General features: G+C 39.6%; 1 protein-coding gene across 1 annotated transcript in view; it reads left to right on the top strand.

Annotated features, from left to right (window-relative positions):
- The first annotated feature begins 14,206 nt into the window (after positions 1-14,206).
- LOC131942064 (short transient receptor potential channel 4) overlaps positions 14,207-26,334 on the top strand; it is a 173,082-nt gene continuing 160,954 nt past the window's right edge. The window contains exon 1 of the mRNA XM_059301766.1: positions 14,207-14,291. The gene's annotated coding sequence lies outside the window, so the exon portion shown is untranslated. The remainder of the gene's footprint in view (positions 14,292-26,334) is intronic.

The raw sequence follows: 26,334 nt of genomic DNA, 5'->3' as shown, positions 1-26,334 counted from the left end.
ACATTTATTTAAATACCTGGTAAAATATTAAATATAAAAGTTGTGTTTTGTGGCTTTTTTTGTTGTTGCCGTAAGGCTTTCGTCTTTCGGCCATGTCCGTCCACATTGTGTATTGTTGACGTTTGGCTTCAACGGCAGCCTTTGTACCGTGTCGGATTTTCGGCTTGATCCTATGTTTTGTGATGTAATATGGGCGATAAATGTGGGCAGTAAAGGTGGCTGAACTATTGTTGCGACGAGTTAAGAACAACAAATCACATTACCAATGTCTTTTTTTCCTATTTCACGCTGATTTAAAGTTTGTATTTTTTTAAAAAAAAACGATGAAATCTGAGTAGATAGAAACTTTCTACTTAATTTTATTCTATAACGGAATTAAAACCCAGATGCTTCAGACTAAATAGTTTTACGTGGGTTACCATACAAATACAACCTACGCACATATATCTAAAATGTTTACTTTACATTTAATGGACACAAGCGAGAAAAGTCTCAAAGGTATTTGAGAGGTGCATAAATTAATTTAAAAATCTTGCACGGCGCATGTCTGTCTGGTTTTTTTCGGACTTTACTAAAGATTGGACGTATTTGATGTTTTTAATATTTTCGGTAACTAAATAAAATTTAAAAAAAAAGCAAAAACAATTTGGTTTTCACGTGTAATGGCGACATAAACAATGGCATCCTGCTATTGGATAGGCCGACATAAATTTTATTGTACACATTGTAAGCTAAAAATAGAAAACTAGGTCATGGGGTTTTAAATTTGCATTGTTATTTAAAAACTTGATCTGCAAAGTTTTGTAAACAAATAGTTATCGATCACTAAGTTACTGTACAGCCAATCAATATTTGTCTTACGAAAGTGAAACATCCGGTTATAACTTAGGCTTGATGAAAATAAATAGAAATGTAGCCTTAAACTCAACAAATTATTTTCAAGTTCTCTGGATTTGCAACTTTTATAGCATTTATTCTAAAAATATAAAATTTCTAAATTAATTTTAGGCTTAAGTTTTTATTTTTTATTTTTTTTTACGGTCTAAATCTAAAAAGCACGTTTTTATTCCATGTCAACAACACTATGGAAGGAATCTCATCAACTCGCTTGTCTCCATTAATCGAATGTTCATTTGCACTTTCTGAAAACCTAAAAGTATCAACAAAAAAATTACATGCAAATATATATGTGTGACTTTTTTTCCTGTGACTTTTTTTCTTTTTTTTCCTGAATTTTTTTCTCCTGTGACTTTTTTCCTACAATCGTCTTGACGCGCCGAGGTTTAGAACCTACAATAACAAGCCTCATCAATAAGATACACACAATCACTATCGACTAGCCCAGCTAGTCTCTAGCCCTATCCGCCACCCCCCCCCCCCCCTCCTTCCCTTCCTGTCCGCTGTCATTTCCGGTTCTGTCTTCCCAGAAAATCAATACAGATCTGCGCTTTCTATTACGATTTAACTGAATTAACTGTCTAATCCAATTTATTCAGAGCCATTGAAATAGAGTTCCTCTGCACTCTCTTTCCTAAATAAATGTCGAGTAGCTTCAAGGTAGCAAACAAGGTAGCCATTGTTTGCCCTGACCTTGACTGCGTGATTGAAACTGATTGGGTCTATTTGATTTCCCCAATTAATTCGACCCCGGCCCGCAGACGTCATAATGGCGCTTAGTTCAAACCGCCAAGGCGTGAGAAATTGGCTCCAAATTGCGATAAGATGGCTCTGTGTATTGACGTACTGTGACGTCTCCAAATTACGTAAAGACGGCTCCAATGTATTGACGTACTGTGGCGTCTATTACAAGAAGATGGCTCCGTGTATAGATATACAGTGACGTCTATTGCGATAAGACAGCTCCGTGCATTGACGTATTGTGACGTCTCCAAAATGCCAGGAGGCGGCTCCAATGTATTGACGAACTGTGACGTCTATTGCGAGAAGACGGCTCCAATATATTGACGTACTGTGACGTCTATTGCGATAAGATGGCTCCGTGTATTGACGTACTGTGACGTCTATTGCGAGAAGACGGCTCCAATATATTGACGTACTGTGACGTCTATTGCGATAAGATGGCTCCGTGTATTGACGTACTGTGACGTCAATTGCGAGAAGATGGCTCCGTGTATAGATATAATGTGACGTCTATTGCAAGAAGACGGCTCCAATGTATTGACGTACTGTGACGTTTGTTGGTTTCTCCGTCGACAATATTCTGACGTCCTAAAGACACTTGTTGTCTGACGTCTTAAGATTGTTAATTGTCTCTGACGTCTTAAGGTCGCTTGTTGTCTCTTGATTATCCGTCTTTGTCTTTATCCTCTTTAGTATTTAGCTGTAAGGGAAACAACTGATGTGCTGTTGGCTGCACACAACATATGCTGTTGGCTACATGTAAAAAAAACTATTTGCTACATCTAACATAGACTGTTGGTTACATGTAACATAGACTGTTGTGTACATGTAACAAAAACTATTTGCTACATCTAACATAGACTGGTGGTTACATCTAACATAGACCGTTTGCTACGTGTAACAATAAAGATTTGCTACATCTAACATAGACTGTTGGCTAACTGTAACAAAAACTTTTTGCTACATGTAAGATAGACTGTTGGCTACATCTAACATAGACTACTGGCTACATGTAGCAATGACTGTTAGCTACATCTAACATAGACTATTTGCTACATCTAACATAGCCTGTTGGCTACATGTTTGGCTGTTCACTCCCCGTTGTTTGACCTTCGAGACGTTTGACCTTTCATCAAATCTGCAACATGCGGGAATGTTGAGCCTGTATCGTATATTTCTTTTTTTTTTATTCATGTTTATATTTCCTCACAAAAATGCGTATTTAAATAACATTTTTTTATATTCTACATTTCCCACCGAATCGAGTTAAATATTTCTGACATGCCATTTTTAAGCAATTTATCATTTTCTCCACACAAGAAAACGTTGTTGATTACACCCCCATAACTCATTTAATAAACAGCCGAATTTTCTTCTTTTCCGCTGTGGCCCAAAAAAATGTAAACGTATTTAATTTTCTTTTCTCCGGGATATTTACTGTTATCCCCTTACAACAAAACTTTGATGAGGGACAAACATTTTTTTAGGGCAAGTTGTTTATTTTCTTGGAGGTTCGTTAGACATTTTTAGGTATATTATCTATTTTCTTTGAGGTTTGTAAAATATTTTTTACTTAGGAAAACCTTTTTTTTTAATCGTTTTTAGACGAAGACGCTTGGAGTTCAGTAAAAATTTCTCATCAAATCTCAAGTCATCTTATGGGAAAAAAAATTGTCTTACAGGCTTGTCACAAACTGTTACTGGAGATTGAAGTCCACGAAAATTCTGGAATTGTTATCGATTTTGTTATCTTGTATATTTTTTCTTGACTTACTTTTTCGTTTCTTGACTTGTACTTTTAGTGAGGCTTGCTCCAAGTGTTTGCATTACTCGGGGAAATCAATGAGATTCTGTACCGATGGAAATATTGTTGTTGGATGCATTGCGTTTCTTTCTGGCATCTTTCCGAAGGGGTGAGAGGGAGAGAGGTACTACCCCCACACACCCCCACACACCACACACACACACACACACACACTCCAAGACCAAAAAAAAATTAAAAAGTATAATCTGCCATGAAAATATATACTTTTATCTCTGTCCAGTGTTTCTTTCAGGCATTTTTTCGGGCGGGGGGAAGCACTGCCCCCCTGGAAGCACGTCTACCCCCCCCCCCCCCCGAAATAGAAGTAATATAACAAATATAGTGTCGACCCTCCTCCCCGAAAGTTTCAAGTACCCCTCCCAGGAGAAAAACGTCTGAAAGAAAGTCTGCCTCTTTCAATCCTCACATCGGTTATTTTCTTTTAAAGAGCCCCTCCCCCCCCCCCCCCTTCAATTTTGTTAGACCTCCCTTCTCTTCCCCCTTTCTCCCCGAAAAATAATTGTTGAAAGAAACTCTGTTTGGATGTTATCAGAGTAAACAGAACAGGACGTACGGCTGTCAGAGGACGCAGAGTGTAATGTGCTCAGACAACAGGACATACGACTGTCAGACAGCAAGCAGACAACAATACATACAATACATACACGGTTGTCAGACGATGGAGAGTGTAATGTGGTCAGACAACAGGACATACGACTGTCAGACAGCAAACAGACAACAATACATACGTGGTAGTCAGACGATCGAGAGTGTAATGTGGTCAGACAACAGGACATACGACTGTCAGACAGCAAACAGACAACAATACATACGTGGTTGTCAGACGATCGAGAGTGTAATGTGGTCAGACAACAGGACATACGACTGTCAGACAGCAAACAGACAACAATACATACGTGGTTGTCAGACGATCGAGAGTGTAATGTGCTCAGACAACAGGACATACGACTGTCAGACGGCAAGCGGACAACAATACATACAATACATACACGGTTGTCAGACGATGAAACTCATTACTCACACCCCGATGACGTCAGTTCCCGTGTCCGCGCGCCAGACGGGAGCAAATAAAAAACACGAATGTATCTAAATCAACGAAACAAAAGCGCCATGTTTCCCGCCCTGAGAGCTATTGTTTATGCGAGTCTGTTCGCGTCAAGAAGAGCCCAACTTGGAGCCGTGTTTACGGAATTGTCGACACTCTGTCAATCACAACATTTTCAACGTATGGCCCTTTTGTCGGAGTCAACAATATACACAGCTGTACAGTGCTAAAATATTAGTTCGTGTTTTTGCTTCGTTCTAGTGTTACGTAATGCATTCATGAGCTTTCAGAAAGCTAATTCAATTAACAGGAGACAAGGTGGGGGGGGGCGTCTTTTGTTTTTTTTAATTTGAGTGACAGTAAATGTTTTTAACTGCTGAAATGTGGGGTGCTAACAAGTCGGAAATCATGGAGACTTGGTAGAGCTAGTTTTGTAACCAGCTTGTTCTGTTACAAGCTTGTATAACTTGTTCTGTTACAAGCTTGTTTAACTTGTTTTGTTACAAGCTTATATAGTTTGTTCTGTTACAACCTTGTATAACTTGTTCTGTTACAACCTTGTATAATTTGTTCTGTTACAAGCTTGTATAACTTGTTCTGTTACAAGCTTGTATAACTTGTTCTGTTACAAGCTTATATAGTTTGTTCTGTTACAAGCTTATATAACTTGTTCTGTTACAAGCTTATATTAACTTGTTCTGTTACAACCTTGTATAATTTGTTCTGTTACAAGCTTATATAACTTGTTCTGTTACAAGCTTGTATAACTTGTTTTGTTACAAGCTTATATAGTTTGTTCTGTTACAAGCTTGTATAACTTGTTCTGTTACAAGCTTATATAACTTGTTCTGTTACAAGCTTATATTAACTTGTTCTGTTACAAGCTTGTATAACTTGTTCTGTTACAAGCTTATATAACTTGTTCTGTTACAAGCTTGTATAACTTGTTCTGTTACAAGCTTGTATAACTTGTTCTGTTACAAGCTTGTATAACTTGTTCTGTTACAAGCTTATATTGTGTTAACCAGTGCGGCAGACTTGCCCCTTTTTGTACCTGTGTGTGAATTGTTCATCTACTCCATGTATCTATTTTAAACAGCGCTGAAATAAACTGCCCTCTTAAATTTGCAATTTAATTTCCTTTGAAGAATTACAATGCTGCTGTTAGCTCATTTTAAAGAGTCCACCAAAAACTGTTTAAAAAGATTTTTAGTCCATGATTATAATGGGCAGGAATTTGTGTGATCTAAATGTCAGCTCTAGAGGATCGATTTCCGAAAATTTACAATTCAAATTTAATTGGCCTCGCTCAAAAGACAAATGCTATTTTTTTTAATCACTGAGAGTAGTGTTGATCATATAAAGTGCCTTCTACTGCTGTCTATAGCTAGATACTAAAAGGTGGTTTATTTCTAGATATAGCTCGACATTATTATGTAATATTATTTTCTTTTTAGCGCGTTTGAAAGCCTGCTATTATACAGGTTTTATACTTGTTTCTTTAGCGCTAAAAAACGCCGGCTGACTAAATGGTAGCTGTTTTTATGCTGCTAGCATTACAACTGCCTTATTCCTCTATAACTCCGGCCCTAACCCTCTCTGCCTATCACACAATCCATAACCCTGAACTTTACGGCAACGCTGGCATAAAAAAATATCATACCAGACGGTATTGTCCTACCGACATTTTTATTCTAATTTTATTTATTTTCTACTTTCTCTACTTGTCTATCTAGCGTAGACCGACAACCTCAGGGAGTTCTAGCCGTGTTTCTGGTACCGCCTGATTCTTAACGTGATTTCTACGTCTGCTGGGTGACCCGTTTGTTGTGGTGATTCCAGTAGCTCGTGGGATGCTTTAGCTGGTGTAGACCGTTGTATTGACCGTTCAAATTTTTAAAACTTTGTACACGGCCTGTTCACATTTAATGTCCACTATCATTTTCAATTTAGTAATTTACACACACACACACACACACACACACACATATATATATATATATATATATATATATATATATATATATATATATATATATATATATATATATATATATATATATATATATATATATATATATATATATATATATATATAAACACTTATAAAAAACATATAAGCACTTATTACTCAAACGCAAAAAAAACTATACAATATTAAAATAATTGTCTTCATTTTTCGACCCCTTCCAATTCCATGCCCTGATTTATGTACTTTAAGTGAAGATCCGACCCCTACTAGTCTGCAAGTTACCATTGAATACCACTGTTGGAACCATGAAGTCTGCAAGTTACCATTGAATACCACTGGTGGGACCATGAAATATGCAAGTTACGATTGAATGCCAACCGATTGAGAAGCTATAACGTGAAGATATTTTCAATTCTCGATATGTAAATCAACCTCCCCTCTTATGTTTTCGTGAGTGTAGTGCAAAGCATAAAAAATATTCGATATATATGCGCTAATTTTATTTTTACAAAGACATCAGAAAAAAAAAATTTTTGAAAGGATTTTCAATAAATCTTTTCAAAATGAAACGAATAAGTTTTATCTTGAAATCTGATCAATAAGAAAAGCTTTCAGACCGCGTGACTATATTTCCCAATCAATACTCAACATGTAAGCTACATCATTCAGATCTGGAATATTTGCTCGCAATATTTTTTTTCTATTCGTGCGCGGATGTCCAAGAAGATGGAGTTATTTATACATGCGGTACACTCCAACACGACGTCCTTCACGTCTGCGGTTTTATGTGCAGGCAAATGTATGTCAAGTTGTTTTATCACGTGACTAGACCTCACACGAGGGGGGTGACCGGATGTAGGGGTGGAGTTTTTCTTCCCGACGTGCCTAGTTGGTGACATGTTCCCTCGGCGAGGGGTTATGGAAAGTTTTTTTTTAAATAACTTTCACGCAGCGAAATATTTTGGAATACAAATTTGAAATTTTTTAATGTTAAAATACAAAGCTTGCCCGCAGGCATTAATATCCCCAATTTTGAAAAGAAAGTATGCCTTTTATAAGACTTGCGAATAGAAAATGTAAATAAAAACTAGAAAAATCCATTGCGATTTCCGGGTAATGAATTCTAACGACTACAATGAAAGAGAGAATGAAATAACTTTTGCGCTTAAAGTAATTCGGACCAACCTTTACCAATATTTTATGTTGCAAAGGCTAAACTTATGGTGCCACACACAACCCTATTTTACACCGAGAACAAAACTTATGTTTTATACTGTCCAAAGACTTCACAGAAAACATGCGATACATATCTTGAAGCTTCACGAAAACCCTGAGATACACCACATTCGAAGACCTCAGCAAAACCCTATGGTATGGACCTCACAGAAACCGTCCGAGGTACAACCCCAAGACCTCGCTGAAAACCCTGAGGTACAGTCCCAAGACCTCGCCAAAACCCTGGAATTCAGTCCCAAGACCTCGCCAAAACCCTGAGGTACAGCCCTCAAGACCTCGCTGAAAACCCTGAGGTACAGCCCCAAGACCTCGCCAAAACCCTGGAATACAGCCCCAAGACCTCGCCAAAACCCTGGAATACAGCCCCAAGACCTCGCTAAAAACCCTGGAATACAGCCCCAAGACCTCGCTAAAAAACCTGAGGTACAGCCCTCAAGACCTCGCTAAAACCCTGAGGTACAGCCCCAAGACCTCGCTAAAAACCCTGGAATACAGCCCCAAGACCTCGCTAAAACCCTGAGGTACAGCCCCAAGACCTCGCTAAAAACCCTGAGGTACAGCCCTCAAGACCTCGCTAAAACCCTGAGGTACAGCCCCAAGACCTCGCTGAAAACCCTGAGGTACAGTCCCAAGACATCACTGAAACCCTGAGGTACAGCCCCAAGACCTCGCCAAAACCCTGAGGTACAGCCCTCAAGACCTCGCTGAAAACCCTGAGGTACAGCCCCAAGACCTCGCCAAAACCCTGGAATACAGCCCCAAGACCTCGCCAAAACCCTGGAATACAGCCCCAAGACCTCGCTAAAAACCCTGGAATACAGCCCCAAGACCTCGCTAAAAAACCTGAGGTACAGCCCTCAAGACCTCGCTAAAACCCTGAGGTACAGCCCCAAGACCTCGCTAAAAACCCTGGAATACAGCCCCAAGACCTCGCTAAAACCCTGAGGTACAGCCCCAAGACCTCGCTAAAAACCCTGAGGTACAGCCCTCAAGACCTCGCTAAAACCCTGAGGTACAGCCCCAAGACCTCGCTGAAAACCCTGAGGTACAGTCCCAAGACATCACTGAAACCCTGAGGTACAGCCCCAAGACCTCGCCAAAACCCTGAGGTACAGCCCTCAAGACCTCGCTAAAACCCTGAGGTACAGCCCCCAAGACCTCACTGAAAACCCTGAGTTACAACCCCCAAGACCTCACTGAAAACACTGAGGTACAGCCCTCAAGACCTCGCTAAAACCCTGAGGTACAGCCCCCAAGACCTCGCTAAAACCCTGAGGTACAGCCCCAAGACCTCAATGAAAACCCTGAGGTACAACCCCCAAGACCTCGCTAAAACCCTATTAAAATACGGAAAACTGGGAACCTCGAGAGAGTATGTGCCAGAAAATAGGTCATTGATCACGCGCCCGCCTCTCAATAACCTCTTCACTTCTGCCTCACATATAAAATATGGACGGGCTAACGTTGGCGAAATATATGGGAAATTTTTTTCAATTAATGAATTAACAATATCTTTTTAGGACTAACAAATTAGACTGAAGATTCTAAATCGGGTACGATGTATTGATTATTCTGTAGATAATTTAAAGTATTTGGTGTACCAATAAATAAAAGGGTGGCATTTGGTGTATTCAAACTTGTCATCTACGTTCAATATCTAAAACAAGACAATGAAGTTGAATAAACGAAATTATATTTTTAATCTGAGTAGGATTCGTCTATGAATGCCATCGGACTTTCTTTTTTTTTTTGGTTTGAATTGACCCAAAAAAAAAAAACTAGTTCAGTAGTTGGTAATGGGACTGAAGTGTTGCTTTATGTTTGGACTATACCATATATATATTATATATATATATATATATATATAATTATATATATATATATATATATATATATATATATATATATATATATATATATATATATATATATATATATATATATATATATATATAACGTGGACATAAACTATTTCTGAAATTTGTGCCCTTTTATAATCTTTTAATCCGTTACGTGAAAGCCGGAAGATTATCGAAGCATCACGTGACCAGCCCTGGCGAACGTGATGAAATCTGGCCAATCAATACGGTGCTGGGTCAGCGTAAGGCTCCAGTTCAAAAGTTCCGGGGCACGCAAAATGTACACACCGGCCTTCGCTGTTTCGCAAGTCTTCCCGGACAGTTCCGTTAATCCAAGTGTACGAGTGTTGTCTTGTAGAGTTCTGTCCCTTTGATTACATCCCAGCGCCTTTGTGACAAATTGAAACAACACGAGGGAAAAAAACTGTCACAAGATAAATGTAAATTGACTAAGTAGATTTTGTTTGTAGTGTAATATTGATTGACTCAGTGTTGAAATTGATGAATCAGCTAAACTTATTTAAAAACAAACAGAACTGTGGACTAAGATTTTTATGTTCTGTCACATCTTAAAGCAATCGACGAAACGTGTTGGTGAGGCTAAACAAAGCTTTAGTGAGGCTAAACAAGCTTTAATGAGACTAAACAAAGTTGTAGTGAGACTAAACAAAGTTGTAGTGAGGCTAAACAAAGCTTTAGTGAGGCTAAACAAAGCTTTAGTGAGGCTAAACAAAGCTGTATTGAGGCTAAACAAAACTGTGGTGAGGCTAAACAAAGCTTTAGTGAGGCTAAACAAGCTTTAATGAGACTAAACAAAGTTGTAGTGAGACTAAACAAAGTTGTAGTGAGACTAAACAAAGCTTTGGTGAGACTAAACAAAACTGTGGTGAGGCTAAACAAAGCTGTAGTGAGACTAAACAAAGCTTAAGTGAGGCAGAACAAAACTGTGGTGAGGCTAAATAAAGCTGTTATGAGACTAAACAAAGCTGTAGTGAGGCTAAATAAAGCTGTTATGAGACTAAACAAAGCTTTAGTGAGGCTAAATAAAGCTTTAGTGAGGCTAAATAAAGCTGTAGCGAGGCTAAACAAAGCTTTAGTGAGGCTAAATAAAGCTGTTATGAGACTAAACAAAGCTTTAGTGAGGCTAAATAAAGCTGTAGCGAGGCTAAACAAAGCTTTAGTGAGGCTAAATAAAGCTGTTATGAGACTAAACAAAGCTGTAGTGAGGCTAAACAAAGCTTTAGCGAGGCTAAACAAAGCTTTAGTGAGACTAAACAAGTCCCCTAAAGTCGGCGCCCAGGGACATATGTCCCCCCCCCCCCGCCCCCCCCCCCCCCCTCGCTACGCTACTGACTGGCTGACGGGTCTATGTGATAACGTAAATATGTGGTAGAGTAGAAAGTGATAAGATCTCTAACATGTAAATAGCCAATGGATATGATCCTGACGCAATAGGATCTAGAAGCTCACCTTAAACGTCACCAGAGGGTAATGTCCGAGTGTAGTCTCATTGTTTTATTTACTAAACCAGGGGTCGGCAACTTTTTGAGACGGAAGAGCCTAAAGTTACAATTTTCAAGACTTCCCATTTTTCGAAAGGGCCACTAACATTTTTATTTCAATATTTTATTATTTGATAAGCATTAGGTAGATAAATTTAATTTGTTATTTAAAATAAACGAGCCGACCCGCGGCGTATCATACCCGCTATTTAGTTGTTTTATTTCTACTTTTCAGTAATTCATAATTTGTGAATTCGACAGTAGCAATGCTGCCATCGAAATATATTTGCTTTAAAACACTATCAGTAGCTCGTTAAGGACGATAACCCCCCCCCCCCTCCTTTCCCCAACCCCAATCCCTACCCCCCCCCCCCCCGTGAAAGTTAACTCCTCTTAGTTACCTCCCCTAAGTTTAAAATAAAATAGTTTCAAACTAAATTATCTGCCCCTAATAGCCGTCACTAAACCCGGCTCTACGATTGTAAACATTTAGCGTGAACCACAGCTCACAAGACCATGTAGGGGTGGGGGTGGTAGGGAGCGCACTTACAGCTTGGTGTTTTCTATGGTCTCCAAAAAGAGAATTATATATATATATATATATATATATATATATATATATATATATATATATATATATATATATATATATATATATTTATATATAGATAGCTTTAAATATGAAATAATATTTATTCATATAAAAACATACACACATTCTGTTTCGCCAGAATAATAAACTTAGTAATCAAATAATATAACTATTGGACTATACCAATCCACTTGAGAAGCAGTTAACTTTTTTTTTTTTTTTCTTTACGGACACCACCGGCTCAGTAGGTGTCTGCCATAGCAAGGCAGGCCTCAACACGGCAAACTCCGACTAACTGGTTTGGATATCGGTTTGATTACCGTGTATCGGTCGCCTCTGTCCCTCTGTTATCACCAGGCTTATCTTCTACTCCACTAATGCCGGGTAAACTCGCCCCCCCCCCCCAGGTCAAATTAATGCATGTGGGCGGTGGCATGCATGGAATAGTCGCCACGGGACTGGCCATAGCACAGCTGTGGGGCTGGGCCTGGTGCCCAAGCGGCTGTTAGCTTCTACTGCTCCTATTCTCACTGTTCTCTGATGAGTGTTTTTATCCTGTTTAAAGTTTGTTTCTTTACTGTATAATATTTGTTGCGAGTTTTGAAAATGAAATAAGATAACTATTAATATTTGTGCAAGGAGCTGGAGAGTCGCATCTTCACAGCAAAAGAGCCGTAGGTTGCCGACCCCTGGACTAAACCTATCGATAGCTTAGTAAGGGGTCATCCATAAATGACGTCACACTCGTAGGGGGGGAGGGGGGGTCCGTAATTTTGTGACGATGTGTGATGAGGGGGAGGGGGGGGGGGTTCAGATGTTGCGACGTCACATTTTTGCATTATAAAAAAGCAATGTTAGAAAACGAATTTTAGACGTTATTTCGCGTTTTAGATAACTGTTTTAATAAATTGTAATAGTTTAGACAAGATTTTGGAAAAATATCGATGTTTTAAAAAAATTCAACTGCAATTTTGAGGGGGGTTGTAGGTTGAGGTGTGACGTCATTTTAGGGGGGGGGTCTGACTTTTTGTGACGACGTGTGACGGAGGGGAAGGGGGGGAGGTAAAAATCGTCCAAAAAAGCGTGACGTCATTTATGGATGACCCCTAAATGAGTTAAATATTTTTTTTTTTTTTTCAATTTTATAATGTTACAAATCCTATCATACACAACTCACTCTCACACAGCCTCTTACACCATTAACACATTATAGCATTGAGTTTTTCAATAGTGGAAAATTATAAATACAATAGGGAAAACATGTATTGTCACACTACCTTTTTGATAATACTTGCGTTACAATTTGACAGGTACACTGGTGCTAATTTTAAAAAATGGTTTCCGTGAGAACTGTAACTACCCCTGTTTTGGTTGTATTGATCATCAATTAAGTCTTCAACTTACAATTAGGTTTATTGTTAAGACTCAAAAATAATTTCACATTCCTTATAACACAAATCTCAGAAAGGCACAAATGACCTGCTGAGCAAGAATAACAAACACCCAATTTTTAAAATGTGTGGTCCATGGTAGTTATCCCTAAATTTTAATAAGGCTTGCTTGAATAGGGGTGATATACTGACGAATTTTTTTTTGCAACGTTTATTAATTTTTAAGACCAAAAAAGCAAATCTTTTAAAAATCTTGAACTCTAAGAATCTTATCAGTTTTTTTTTTTTTTTTTTTTTTTTTTTTTTTTTAAACATAGGAAAGAATTTGATACGTCCAATGATCTGACAGATTAATTCAGTGAGAAACAAAACCAAACTATATACTATTTATTTCCGTTAAATATTAAAGCTTTTAGATTTGTTTTCAAATGTTATTTTAAAAGTCTATATTAGATAATGAAACATTTTCTTAGAGATATATTTTGTTTAGATTTATTTTAATACAGAAGGGGTGTTTAAATAACGCAAGTTGTTTTGGGTAGTAGAAAATATATGATGTAGCTATTTAAAATACATATTATACGAGTTGTAGCCCCTGTTGTATTTTTGTAATGAACCAGCTGTCCTCTCGTGTGATGCTGCGATTCTTGTCCTTACTCTCAATTGTCCCTACCAGTTTTTCTCTTTACCATCAACTGTCCTTTACATCAATGTCCTACCACTTCCTCCCGCCGATGTAAACCCCCCCCCCCCCCCCCAGGTGCATAGCGACAGCATTCAACTCTATACAACACCAAACTACATTGAAATTAATATAAACAAAAAAAACTTTTCACGAGATTACGCTACAGTTTATGATGTTAGCATTATTTCAGATTAAACCGCGGTTAGAAATTATTTCGTATAACTTGTAATTAGAAAATAAAACTTCCATTACATTTTTTTCTGTCTATTTCAGGCCACTTTGATTTGAGGCACACATTGAACAAACGTGTTGTCTATTTGTGTGGTGAAATGTTCCACCTGTTGGGTCTGGGAGTCGCATCCTTTCATTAAACTTCACTGGACCAAGGCGGGGAATTAAATATCCGACCAAGGGAAACCCTAAAAAGTTACACCCCAGTTGGAGATCCCAAAAGTGACCCCTGAGCTAGAGGGCTGTAACACCCAGCAATGGATGAGTGGATTAATGTCGTAACACAGCTATGGGGGTCAGCGGGTCACATGGGTGAGTACATGACACATTTCATAACTCATGCAGTTGCAACATGTAAACGTATACTTCTGGTTGGTAATTTTAATATTTGAATACCCATAAATTTGACATTAACTTCCATAATTTTGACATTTTAACTTCCATAATTTTGACATTTTAACTTCCATAATTTCGACATTTTAACTTCCATAATTTTGACATTTCAACTTCCATAATTTTGACATTTAATCTTCCATAATTTTGACATTAATCTTCCATAATATTGACATTTTTACTTCCATAATTTTGACATTTGAACTTCCATAATTTTGACATTTAAACTTCCATAATTTTGACATTTGAAGTGCCATAAAATGATGTAGTTTTCATTCAATATTTCACGTGTATGGTCAATGCTGGGATCTACTTATGGCGTTGTCGAGATATTAAAGCTATCACAACATACAGCTCTAGTTCATTATGTGTTACTTGAAATGAACTAGAGTATGAGAGCTTCTAGGGATGTTTGTTGCTTAAATTAGTAAGTAATAAATCTTACTTCTGGCTCGTGAGAGCCATGCATTTGAATGAAAAATTTAAGGTAACGTTTATTTTCTATTATGTCGAAACATAACTATGATACTTTCTGAGTACGTGATGGTCGGTATCTAGCTGAAGTAGAGTTTATCTGATCTATCTATTGCCTCATATCGTAAGAGGGGGTGAGTATAGGTTTGCATACTTTGCCGTTGTTGTTGGGTGGTGCTGGGTGGTGTTGATGAGGTTGGATGGTGTTGATGAGGTTGGATGTTGTTGATGAGGTTGGATGGTGTTGATGAGGTTGGATGATGTTGATGAGGTTGGATGATGTTGATGAGGTTGGATGATGTTGATGAGGTTGGATGATGTTGATGAGGTTGGATGATGTTGATGAGGTTGCATGATGTTGATGAGGTTGGATAGTGTTGATGAGGTTGGATGATGTTGATGAGGTTGGATGGTGTTGATGAGGTTGCATGATGTTGATGAGGTTGGATAGTGTTGATGAGGTTGGATGATGTTGATGAGGTTGGATGATGTTGATGAGGTTGGATGATGTTGATGAGGTTGGATAGTGTTGATGAGGTTGGATGATGTTGATGAGGTTGGATGATGTTGATGAGGTTGGATGATGTTGATGAGGTAGGGTGGGGCTTGGTTTATATTCATTTCGACCGAAAAGCCGAACCTTACTACCGGAGCGCCAGGAAACGAGTCGAAACAATTAACAAATTGATGGAAATAATAAATCAGTTTCCGTCGGTCAATTTCCCAATGACCACTAACCACAGATATAACCTGGTATCCCGCTAGTTTCAACCGTTCCCATCCTTCTGTTTCCTGCCGTGTTCCTCATATTAATGTGTAGACAAAAAACAAATCCGTCCACACTGCAACGAAACCGTGATACATTATTGGCAGCTCAGTACCAGCCGCTACTCGATTCTATTTGTCTGGCGGAGGCCTTTGGCAGAAGCCATTGGTTATTTTCGTTTGACCGTCATTAACCACGTGACCGGGCTATTGGTTATCAATGTTTCAAGTTCTCTGCAGTGATGGATGTGTGGGTCTGGGTGCTCTCGACATTTGGCATTTGTTAGACTTCGTGTGTACACCCAACTCAATAGCCTTTAGATGGGAAAATTGATAGTTCGCTTCTCTCGTTACGCGTTAACTTTATACTAAATAGTTCGTGTTCGAATCCATGTTGGGTTAGAAAAATTTTAGAGAACATCTCTCCGTTAGGGTATTTTCATATTTTGCCGGTAATTTCACGTGTTAAAATATTAAATATCAGTTGGTACCTATATATATGTAACTAGAGTAAAATTCCTTCCATGGTTAAAATAACAAAAGTCCTGGAACAAAGTCCTACAAAAGTCCTGGAAAAAAAGTCCTACAAAAGTCCTGGAACAAAGTCCTACAAACGTCCTGGAACAAAGTTCTACAAAAGTCCTGGAACAAAGTCCTACAAAAGTCCTGGAACAAAATCCTGGATCAAAGTCCTTCAAAAGTCCTGGAACAAAGATCTACAAAAGTCCTGGAACAAAGTCCTACAAAAGTCCTGGAACAAAGTCCTGGAACAAAGTCCTTGACCACAAACCACAGGTCCCGGACGATGACCCGTGATGTAAATACTTGTCAAACGGATCTGTAATCGATCTGAAAATGACCCTGAGAGTCACTGATATCTTAACCGATCAATTTAAATATGGAGTGGCTTGTCACTTACAAAAACAACATAAAACAATTTTATTGGGGGCTTTCTATATGGTAAGAAAATTTAACCTTTAGTTTATTAAATAAATATTAAAACTGTATTTTAAAAATTGTAATCATCTTTAAAAATAAGAAAAAAAACTTTAACAATAACAGCTTCAAAAATGTTAGAGATTTCTAAGAAAAGGTTAGAGATTTCATAAGCGTCAAACGTTTTTACTACAATATATCTAAAAGCGAAAAGTTTCTTTTCATTTTCTTATTAGCAAAGGAAATTTAAGTCCCTCCCCCCGAAAATTTTAAATGACACCCCCTCCCCCAAGTTATAAAATATTCCCCAACATTATATGGCTCGCTAAAACTGGTACATAATATAAGTAGAGACCCCCGTATGGCGAAAAAGAAGCAGAACTACGATTTTTGTGAATTACGATTTAGAGGAAAAACCGTAATTTAAAAACCCGAGCCGAAAAAAGAATCCCAGATTTACACCGAAATAAACTTTAATTAATTTAGCCAATCTTATTTTTTTAAAATGACTCGTCTTTTCTCCGAGCTAGACAGAACACAAAAAAACTAGATCTTGCTCTCTATATCTAGCAGAAAAGAAACAAATCTTCAGATCTAGATCTAGGAGAAAGTAAAACGTTGTAGACATTGAATGACGTCACCCAGTCGTCTAAATAACAGCGAGAAAGAAGACCAAATCCACAAATCCTGTAATGTACTTCTTTCCGGGATCATTTCCCTGTTCCGCCTTTTTAAACAACTGCTGGTTATGCCGTCGAACGGGCCAGAAAATAATTGCACGGGACTAGATTTCGCGCTAGAATCGCACGGACGCGGATTTAGTTTCAGGGGAAAATTGGACGAAGCCGGCGACTCCGGGGACTTGGTAGTGCCATCGTTAAGCTCTGTCCTTACTTCTGCTTAATTCCTGCGTGTCTATCTGAATGTTTGCCTTCCTCCCGGCTTCCTGATCTAGTTTCGTCTGCTCCGTCACCCGCACGGACAAGAGTGTTAATTAAATCATTTTACAAGTCAAATCTTGACGTATGAATATTGTCTGGATTTACAAAACGGCTGTCTTAGCAATCTATTTTTTCTTCTTCTAACATACACCACTTAGCATTGCTAAATGCGGTTATAAATTCAGGCCCTTGTTTCTTTCAGGGGACGGAACTCTAAATGTAAATTATCTACCCTTGTGTGTTCTCAATGTCGTTTCTAACAAAATGTATCACGTATTCGTTGTTTGACATATTTCTTGAAGCTTCAGTAAAGGATTCAGCTATTATTATAAGCATTGTCTCAAGCTATATATGAGAGGTCTACACGCATCAGTATCGTTTACGTTTAGCTGTATGTCAACATATATTAACAACATTACGACTGAAAGTTAATTATACTATATATATGTATATATATATGTATATATATATATATATATATATATGTATATATATATATATATATATATATATATATATATATATATATATATATATATATATATATATATATATATATATATATATATATATATATATATGTAACTAGGGGAAGTTACCAAGAGACATAACGTGTTCAGTCTGACGTCACAGTGCAGGTGTTGGCTGATGCCAAGGCGTAATATCTCGGGAAGCGATACGAGGGACGGTCTGTCAACTTTGATGTGACAGGATGCAGGTGGCTTATTAAAATCGGACTGTACGACAGAAGCGGCGTAATTAACAGTCTGATGTAACGATTAGAATCGATTACAATTACGATTATGATAGGACCGAATATGAGTACGATTATGAAGGGGATATAAGGAAGGGGACGGCTGAGCTCGAGGTCTCTCAGAAAGTCTCTCAGAAAGTCTCTCAGGCAGTCAGTCTCTCTCTCTCAGTCAGTCTGTGTGGCAGTATCAAGTTGGTTATATTGTGTTAAGAAGGACGTTAGACATGTGTATTCAGTTAGATGAAGCCTAGTGAGGACTGTTGGGGGTCCGTTGATTCAGACTATTATTGTGAAACATCTCTCTTGATTCATTATATTATTGTGAAGCATTCTTTGATTCATGTAATAAAAGGATCAATAATGAACCTGCATCTTCGAGTATCTATGCTGTGGTCAATGTTGTGTGGAATGAGTGGTTAGACTCGGGAAGGTCACATTTGGCGTTGTCGGCAGGGTGGCCAGAGACTCGTTACATTTGGCGTTGTCGGCAGGATAGACTCGGGGACTCGTTACATTTGGCTCTGCGAGCAGGATAAGTCTCGTTACATTTGGCGCTGCGATCAGGATGAATTCAACGAGACTTGCCGCGTTAGGCACCCATAGTCAACCTAGTTCATAACTGTGTTTAGTGTGTGTGTGAATTCGGACATTCAGGAACAGTGAAAATTGAGGAACGAGGAAAATTTTTTCATACACACACGGTAAGAAAGAACTCTTTTTTTTTTACTAAAGGAATAAAATGTCTACTCTGGACGAGAAGCAGACCCATATTGTGGTCCTGCCCAGAGAGTCCCACATTAACAAATTTTACGGGGACGGTGATCCAACTTTAACCAACAGGTTCAGTGAAGAGGTCAAAGCGGCCTGGGCCTCGAGAAACATGCCACCAGAGGAAAGATTAAGACTGCTGATGGGCAGTATAGGAGAGACGGTTAGGGCAGAGGTCAAATGCCACGATAAAACCGTCCAATCAGATCCAGATAAGGTGCTGGATCTAATTATGGAGACCTTTGGGGAGAGACGGTCGGGATCGCAACTGCTATCGGGGTTCGTAGGCGTAAAGCAGAGAATGGCGGAGAGTGTGATGGAGTATTCACACCGAATAAACAGGGCCTTTGATTCGGTAAAGGGCAAAACACCTGACATTGATGTACGCCTACTGAGGGACCAGTTCATCGAGGGGCTAGCAACCCCGATCTTAAGGAGAGAGTTGAAAGAGGAGGTCCACAAAGACCCGCAGTTGACCTTCCTTCAGGTTAGGAACTCAGCGATCCGCAGGTCCGAGGATGAGGACCAATCGAACTGTTCGGTGGACAAAGTCTCGGTGCCGGAACAGAAACAATCCCCACCCACGGGGACCGGCACGGTGGAAACCATGATGGCTCAACTGTTGGCCCACCTGGATAAGGTTAACCAAAGATTGGAGAGGTTAGAAAGCAGGTCAACAGCTGAGAATCAGGAAAAGAACGGGACAAAACAGAGACAGGTTGGACGGCCGCGACCCGCCGGTCCATCGCTCCGGTGGACGGCTGACGGTCGACCAATTTGCTTCTCCTGTTCACAACCCGGACATATGGCACGGTACTGCCAGGGAAACGGTCGTCCTCTGTAAGGCAGGGCCAGGCTACAGAGGGGCGAGGTTATGGCCCAAGAAGCAAAATGATGGGAGTCTGTCCCGAAATGGTGATTACGATTGGGGACATCGCGGTGAAGGCAATTGTGGATACAGGCTCCCAGGTGACGACAATCACGGAAAATTTTTACACCAAATGGATGAAAGGAAAAGACCATAGGTTGAGGTCTGACACATGCATGCGCCTGACGGCAGCTAATGGACTAACCATTCCATACTGTGGTTATTTTCTGGCGGATGTCGTGGTGGCGGGACATAGGTTGAAGCAGGTTGGGGTGTTCGTTACGAAACACAACCTAGAGACAAATGTGTCAAATATACCTTGCCTGTTGGGCATGAATATTCTTGGCCAGTTGCCAGAATTTCTTACAAATATTGTCGGATCGACCACACCAGGTCGGGGATCCAAGTTGGCCAGGTTTGCCAAGACCAGAGGAAGGATATCAGTCCCGGCAAACACGGTCAAGGCAATCACATTACAAATTGGTGATAGAAGCGTGAATGGTGATGTGATGATAGAACCATGTGGCGCCGCACTGAGGGCAGGCGTCGTGTTACTGCGGACATACACATCAGCGGAAAATGGACTAGTTCATGGATTAGTGGCAAATGTTTTGGATGAGGAAATTTTTATACCGCCTAACACTCTGGTAGGAGTACCACAGAACGTCGAGGTACAAAAGTCGGCACAGTGCATCGAACTGAGCAATACCAGCAGTAATGAAGTAACAGTTAGGTCGGTCAATGTGACGGCCGAGGTGAAGAAAGAGGATGGCCGATCATATACATTCCCGGAAACTGAGGACCCAAAACTAAATGAATTGTTGAATAAGTACAGGGATATATTTGCCTCGTACGAGGGTGATTTGGGTTACACGGAAGTAATAAAACACCAGATACCCTTACTACAAGACAAGCCGGTGGCGCAACCTTATCGAAGATTACCACCAAGTCACTACTCTGCGGTGAAGGCACACCTGAACGATCTACTAAAAAAGGGAATTATTACAACCAGCACTAGCCCGTATGCGGCACCGATAGTAGTGGTAAAAAAGAAGTCAGGGGAGATAAGACTGTGTTGTGATTACCGGAAATTGAACAATATCACAAGAAGGGATGCATTCCCCTTGCCTCGTATTGATGAATGTCTTGATGCGTTGGGGGGAGCAAGATTTTTTTCTACCTTGGATTTGGCTAGTGGCTACCACCAAGTGGCCATGCACCCCAACGATCAACATAAGACTGCATTTATTTCTCCACTGGGACTGTACGAGTGGACCCGTATGCCGTTTGGTCTAACTAATGCACCTGCTACATTCCAGCGAGTAATGCAGAGTGCTATGAGTGACTTTCTATTTCAAATAATGTTGGTGTACTTGGATGATATACTAGTTTATTCAAAAACTTGGGAGGACCATCTAGAAAGATTAGAACAAGTGTTTCTCCGTCTTAGGGAGATAGGAGTAAAGCTGAACCCAGACAAATGCTGCTTCGGTCTGAAATCGGTACATTTTTTGGGTTACGTGATTTCGTCGGATGGCATCGCCACTGACCCAGATAAAATTGCAGCTGTTAAAGAATGGAAACAGCCAACAACTACGGTAGAGGTCAGATCATTCTTGGGCTTTGCTTCCTATTATAGAAAATTTGTGCCTGGTTTTGCAAAAATTGCCGCACCATTGCATGACTTGGTAAACAAAATGACAAAGAAACACAGTAAGGAGAAAAAGAAAGGTAAAACACAACTGATAGGTGAATTATGGACTGATGAATGCCTGAACTCGTTTAAGCTATTGAAAAAGGCTTTGACAGAGGCGCCGATATTAGGATATGCAGACTTTGACAAACCATTTCGGCTAGAAATTGACGCCAGCTCTAAAGGTCTGGGAGCTGTGCTATCACAACAACAAAAGCAAGGCTTCAGGGTTATTGCTTATGCCAGTCGAGCTCTGAAGGAATCAGAGAAGAACATGACAAATTACAGCGCCATGAAACTAGAACTTTTGACATTAAAATGGGCTGTGACGGAAAAATTCAGGGACTATCTATTAGGTGCTAAATGTGTGGTATACACTGACAATAACCCCTTGAGTCACCTAAAGACAGCAAAGTTGGGATCCATCGAACAGCGATGGGCAGCAGAATTGGCACTCTTTGACCTGGAGATAAAATATCGCCCGGGGCGGTCCAATGGCAATGCGGACGCCTTATCAAGGAATCCTTACAAGAGACCGGGCGATGAGGAAGAAACGCTGACAGGAATATGTGAGGTCAGAGCGTCAACAGATATCCCTCACGGGGTGCAAGTGAGGCAGAACGGACAGACCGGGGTGGAGCACATTTCCACAGAGCCCGGACATATGGACATTGGTGATTTTAGTTGCCTTAATCACAAAGAGATAAGAAATGCCCAGAGAACGGATAGTGGCTTACAGCCGCTGTTGAAACACGTCCAGGAACAAAAATTCCCAGGAAGAAGGGAAAGAGAACAATTTGGCCGAGAAACAAAGAAAATACTGAGTCAGTGGGACCGTCTCAGTATACAGGATGGTGTTCTCATGCGGAGAATTCATGACCAAATTGATGGGACAATACACCAGGTGGTGGTGCCTGGACAATTACGAGAAGAAGTGCTAAGGTTGGCACATGACAGGGCAGGACACCAGGGTCAGGACAGGACGCACAAAATATTACGACGAAGGTGTTACTGGCCCAATATGGAAATGGAGGTCAAACGCCATTGTGAGGCTTGTGTGAGGTGTCAGCATGCGAAAATGCCAATTGTCAAAATGAGACAGCCATCGGGACACCTATTAGCGACAAAACCACTAGAGATTGTGGCTATGGACTTTACGTCGTTGGAGCAATCATTGGATGGGACGGAACATGTGTTGGTAATGACTGATGTTTTCACCAAATGGACTGTGGCGGTGCCCACACGAGATCAGACTGCCAAAACAGTGGCAAAGGTCTTAATAGAACATTGGTTCATCAAATATGGCATACCAAGACAATTACACTCTGACCAAGGAAGGGCCTTTGAGTCAGAAGTAATTAACCAACTGTGCAGCCACTACGGGATCAACAAATCTAGAACAACCACATTTAATCCGAAGGGAAACGGACAGTGCGAGCGGTTCAACCGCAGCATGCATGATTTGCTGCGTACTCTAGAACCTGAACAGAAAAAACGTTGGCCTGATTTTCTCCCAGAGTTGGTATATCTATACAACTGCACACCCCATGCCACAACCGGCTTTTCGCCACACATGTTGCTGTTCGGACGGGAGGCTCGACTCCCCCTTGACTTGTTCCTAGGAAAAAAGGAGAGTATGACTGGCTCATACACTGTACTGGAATATGTGAATGAACATATGAGACGAATTAGAGAAATGTACAGGGTAGTACAGGAAAGACTAGAACATGAAGCACGGCGAAGGGAACCGCCGGTACAGACAAAGGACCCGCCACTCAAACTGAACGACAGGGTATTACTGCGTAGCCACCCGTTAGGCAGAAACAAAATCCACGACCTCGGGGGACAGGAGATATGGCAAGTCGTGGAGATGCCTAAAGTAGCAGGTGGCCCCTTTAAGATAAGACCCATCGATCACACCAAACCGGATCGGTGGGCGAATATTGCTCAATTAAAGAAATATTGTCATAGTCAAGAGGAGCAGTTACACACAAGGAAACCCAAGACAATTAGGGAACCGGAAACTATAACGGAAATTCTCATACCCATCCCGGAACCATGTCACCATCAACAGAACAACAGCGACACACAAGGGGAGGATACCGGCAACAAGGAGGATCCCGGTCCCTCCAAAAGCAGAGAGACAGTAGACCATCAGATAAGTGGGCCGCGGAGAAGTTTGAGAAACAGAAAGAATACGAAATTTTTTGTCAGCAACCATCAATTCTTTCATGGTCGCGCTGGTATGAAAACAGACTGTTCAAAAAGTCATAAAAGTGAACTGGTGAAGGCACCAAACGAAAAAAGGTGGATGTGAATTCTAGAACTGTTTTGTGTCTGAGGAAGATGATGTAGACACATTGGATATGTGAAATAGGGATAACTGTCAATCTTATACGAATGTGACGACATTGACAGTGAGTGGAACAATGGATTTTTTTTACGGTGGTGCGATGGACTTTGAAGGACTGCACCTGCCAAGCGTTGTTTGTGGTTGATAACACACAAAAAAAGGCAGGGGTGGATGTAACTAGGGGAAGTTACCAAGAGACATAACGTGTTACAGTCTGACGTCACAGTGCAGGTGTTGGCTGATGCCAAGGCGTAATATCTCGGGAAGCGATACGAGGGACGGTCTGTCAACTTTGATGTGACAGGATGCAGGTGGCTTATTAAAATCGGACTGTACGACAGAAGCGGCGTAATTAACAGTCTGATGTAACGATTAGAATCGATTACAATTACGATTATGATAGGACCGAATATGAGTACGATTATGAAGGGGATATAAGGAAGGGGACGGCTGAGCTCGAGGTCTCTCAGAAAGTCTCTCAGAAAGTCTCTCAGGCAGTCAGTCTCTCTCTCTCAGTCAGTCTGTGTGGCAGTATCAAGTTGGTTATATTGTGTTAAGAAGGACGTTAGACATGTGTATTCAGTTAGATGAAGCCTAGTGAGGACTGTTGGGGGTCCGTTGATTCAGACTATTATTGTGAAACATCTCTCTTGATTCATTATATTATTGTGAAGCATTCTTTGATTCATGTAATAAAAGGATCAATAATGAACCTGCATCTTCGAGTATCTATGCTGTGGTCAATGTTGTGTGGAATGAGTGGTTAGACTCGGGAAGGTCACATTTGGCGTTGTCGGCAGGGTGGCCAGAGACTCGTTACATTTGGCGTTGTCGGCAGGATAGACTCGGGGACTCGTTACATATATATATATATATATATATATATATATATATATATATATATATATATATATATATATATATATATATATATATATATATATATATATATATATATATATATATACAAAGAGAGGGAGGGAGAGCTTATAATCCACCAGCAGTATCACCCTTTAATCCATCTTCAATGTAATCCTTCTATCTGCTAGCATTATCAATACACCTTCATAACACGTAACTTACATGTTTCTATTACCAATCAAAACACGTTTTAGCGGTTCATACTTTATTCTTTGCGTGTACCCCATACCTTTAATTAATCTGCTACTTGTTACAAAAATAATGAAAACAATATGACATGTTAGACTTTAGTTTGCAGCTGTTGTAAAATAAAGGTGGGAATGTTTACCTCCGGTACTTTAGTATTGCGCAAAAAATAAAATATTACCTGACAAAATTTCATTATGAAATAAATATCAGAGGAAGGCAATTCAGGGGAGGGAATGGGGCAACGGAGGAGTAAGGAGGTTGAGAGGGAGGGGGAGGGGGGTCTGGTCACTGATGTGATCGATTAGGAAATAAGCCACGCTATGATTGAATTTGAAAGCTATTTCCCGAAATTTCAGCGGATCACAGCGGGCGAATGTGTTTCGCTTTCCCGCGAAGAGTGGAGGGAGGGGGGGGGGGGGGGGGGGAAGGGGGGAGAAGGGAGGTTTATGGCTGGGAGAGGCTGACTTAATCAGAGGCTAATAGACTGGGGTGGGATCTACCGAGTTTATTCGGGATTTTCTTAGATTCGTTTAATCAAATTAAGAGTTCCCTGTCCCTAGTTGGGGAATATTTGGCTCAACTGTCGCTGGCATTCGGAAAGTAGGAACTGTAGGGGAAACACATAGAGATTTATATATATATAATATATATATGATATATATATATATATATATATATATATATATCATATATATATATATATATATATATATATATATATATATATATATATATATATATATATATATATATATATATATATATATATATATATATATATATATATATATATATATATATATATATATATAAACCAATTTAATTGACCAAAAGAAACTTTAAAATCAATGTAGATTATGTGTAACTTGTAAAAGCTTCTACACAAAGTTTCAGGAGCGAAAAGGATAAGTTAAAATAAACACCGTATGCATTAAAAATGACAACTGTAAGCAACATACATTATATTGGTGTACTCATAAACAATAAAATTAAAATTAAATGTTACTAAATTATAAAAAAAATTTCTCAATGCATAATTGAGAAAATTGTCCTTCGTTTCATGTACATTTTCTCCTATTGAGCATTACACAGCCCGTTGCTATTTTATTATGTCAAAAAATAGCACAGGTACTTCTGCTGTTTATTCATAGCTTAAAAGGATCTATCTCTGTTAATCTATTCACTTGTTGGATAGTGTAATCTTGTTTCTATCATGTTCCTCCAAAACACGTTCACATATAACACAGTCACATAAACATAATCACTCAATGAGTAAATTTAATATTATTTTTATTATTAT

This window comes from Physella acuta, unplaced genomic scaffold, assembly GCF_028476545.2.
Source record: "Physella acuta isolate Inbredline_101_S28 unplaced genomic scaffold, ASM2847654v3 ptg000386l, whole genome shotgun sequence".
NCBI lineage: Eukaryota > Metazoa > Mollusca > Gastropoda > Physidae > Physella > Physella acuta.
The sequence above is the reverse complement of the archived record's forward strand: the minus strand, read 5'-3'. Positions and strand labels throughout refer to the sequence as shown.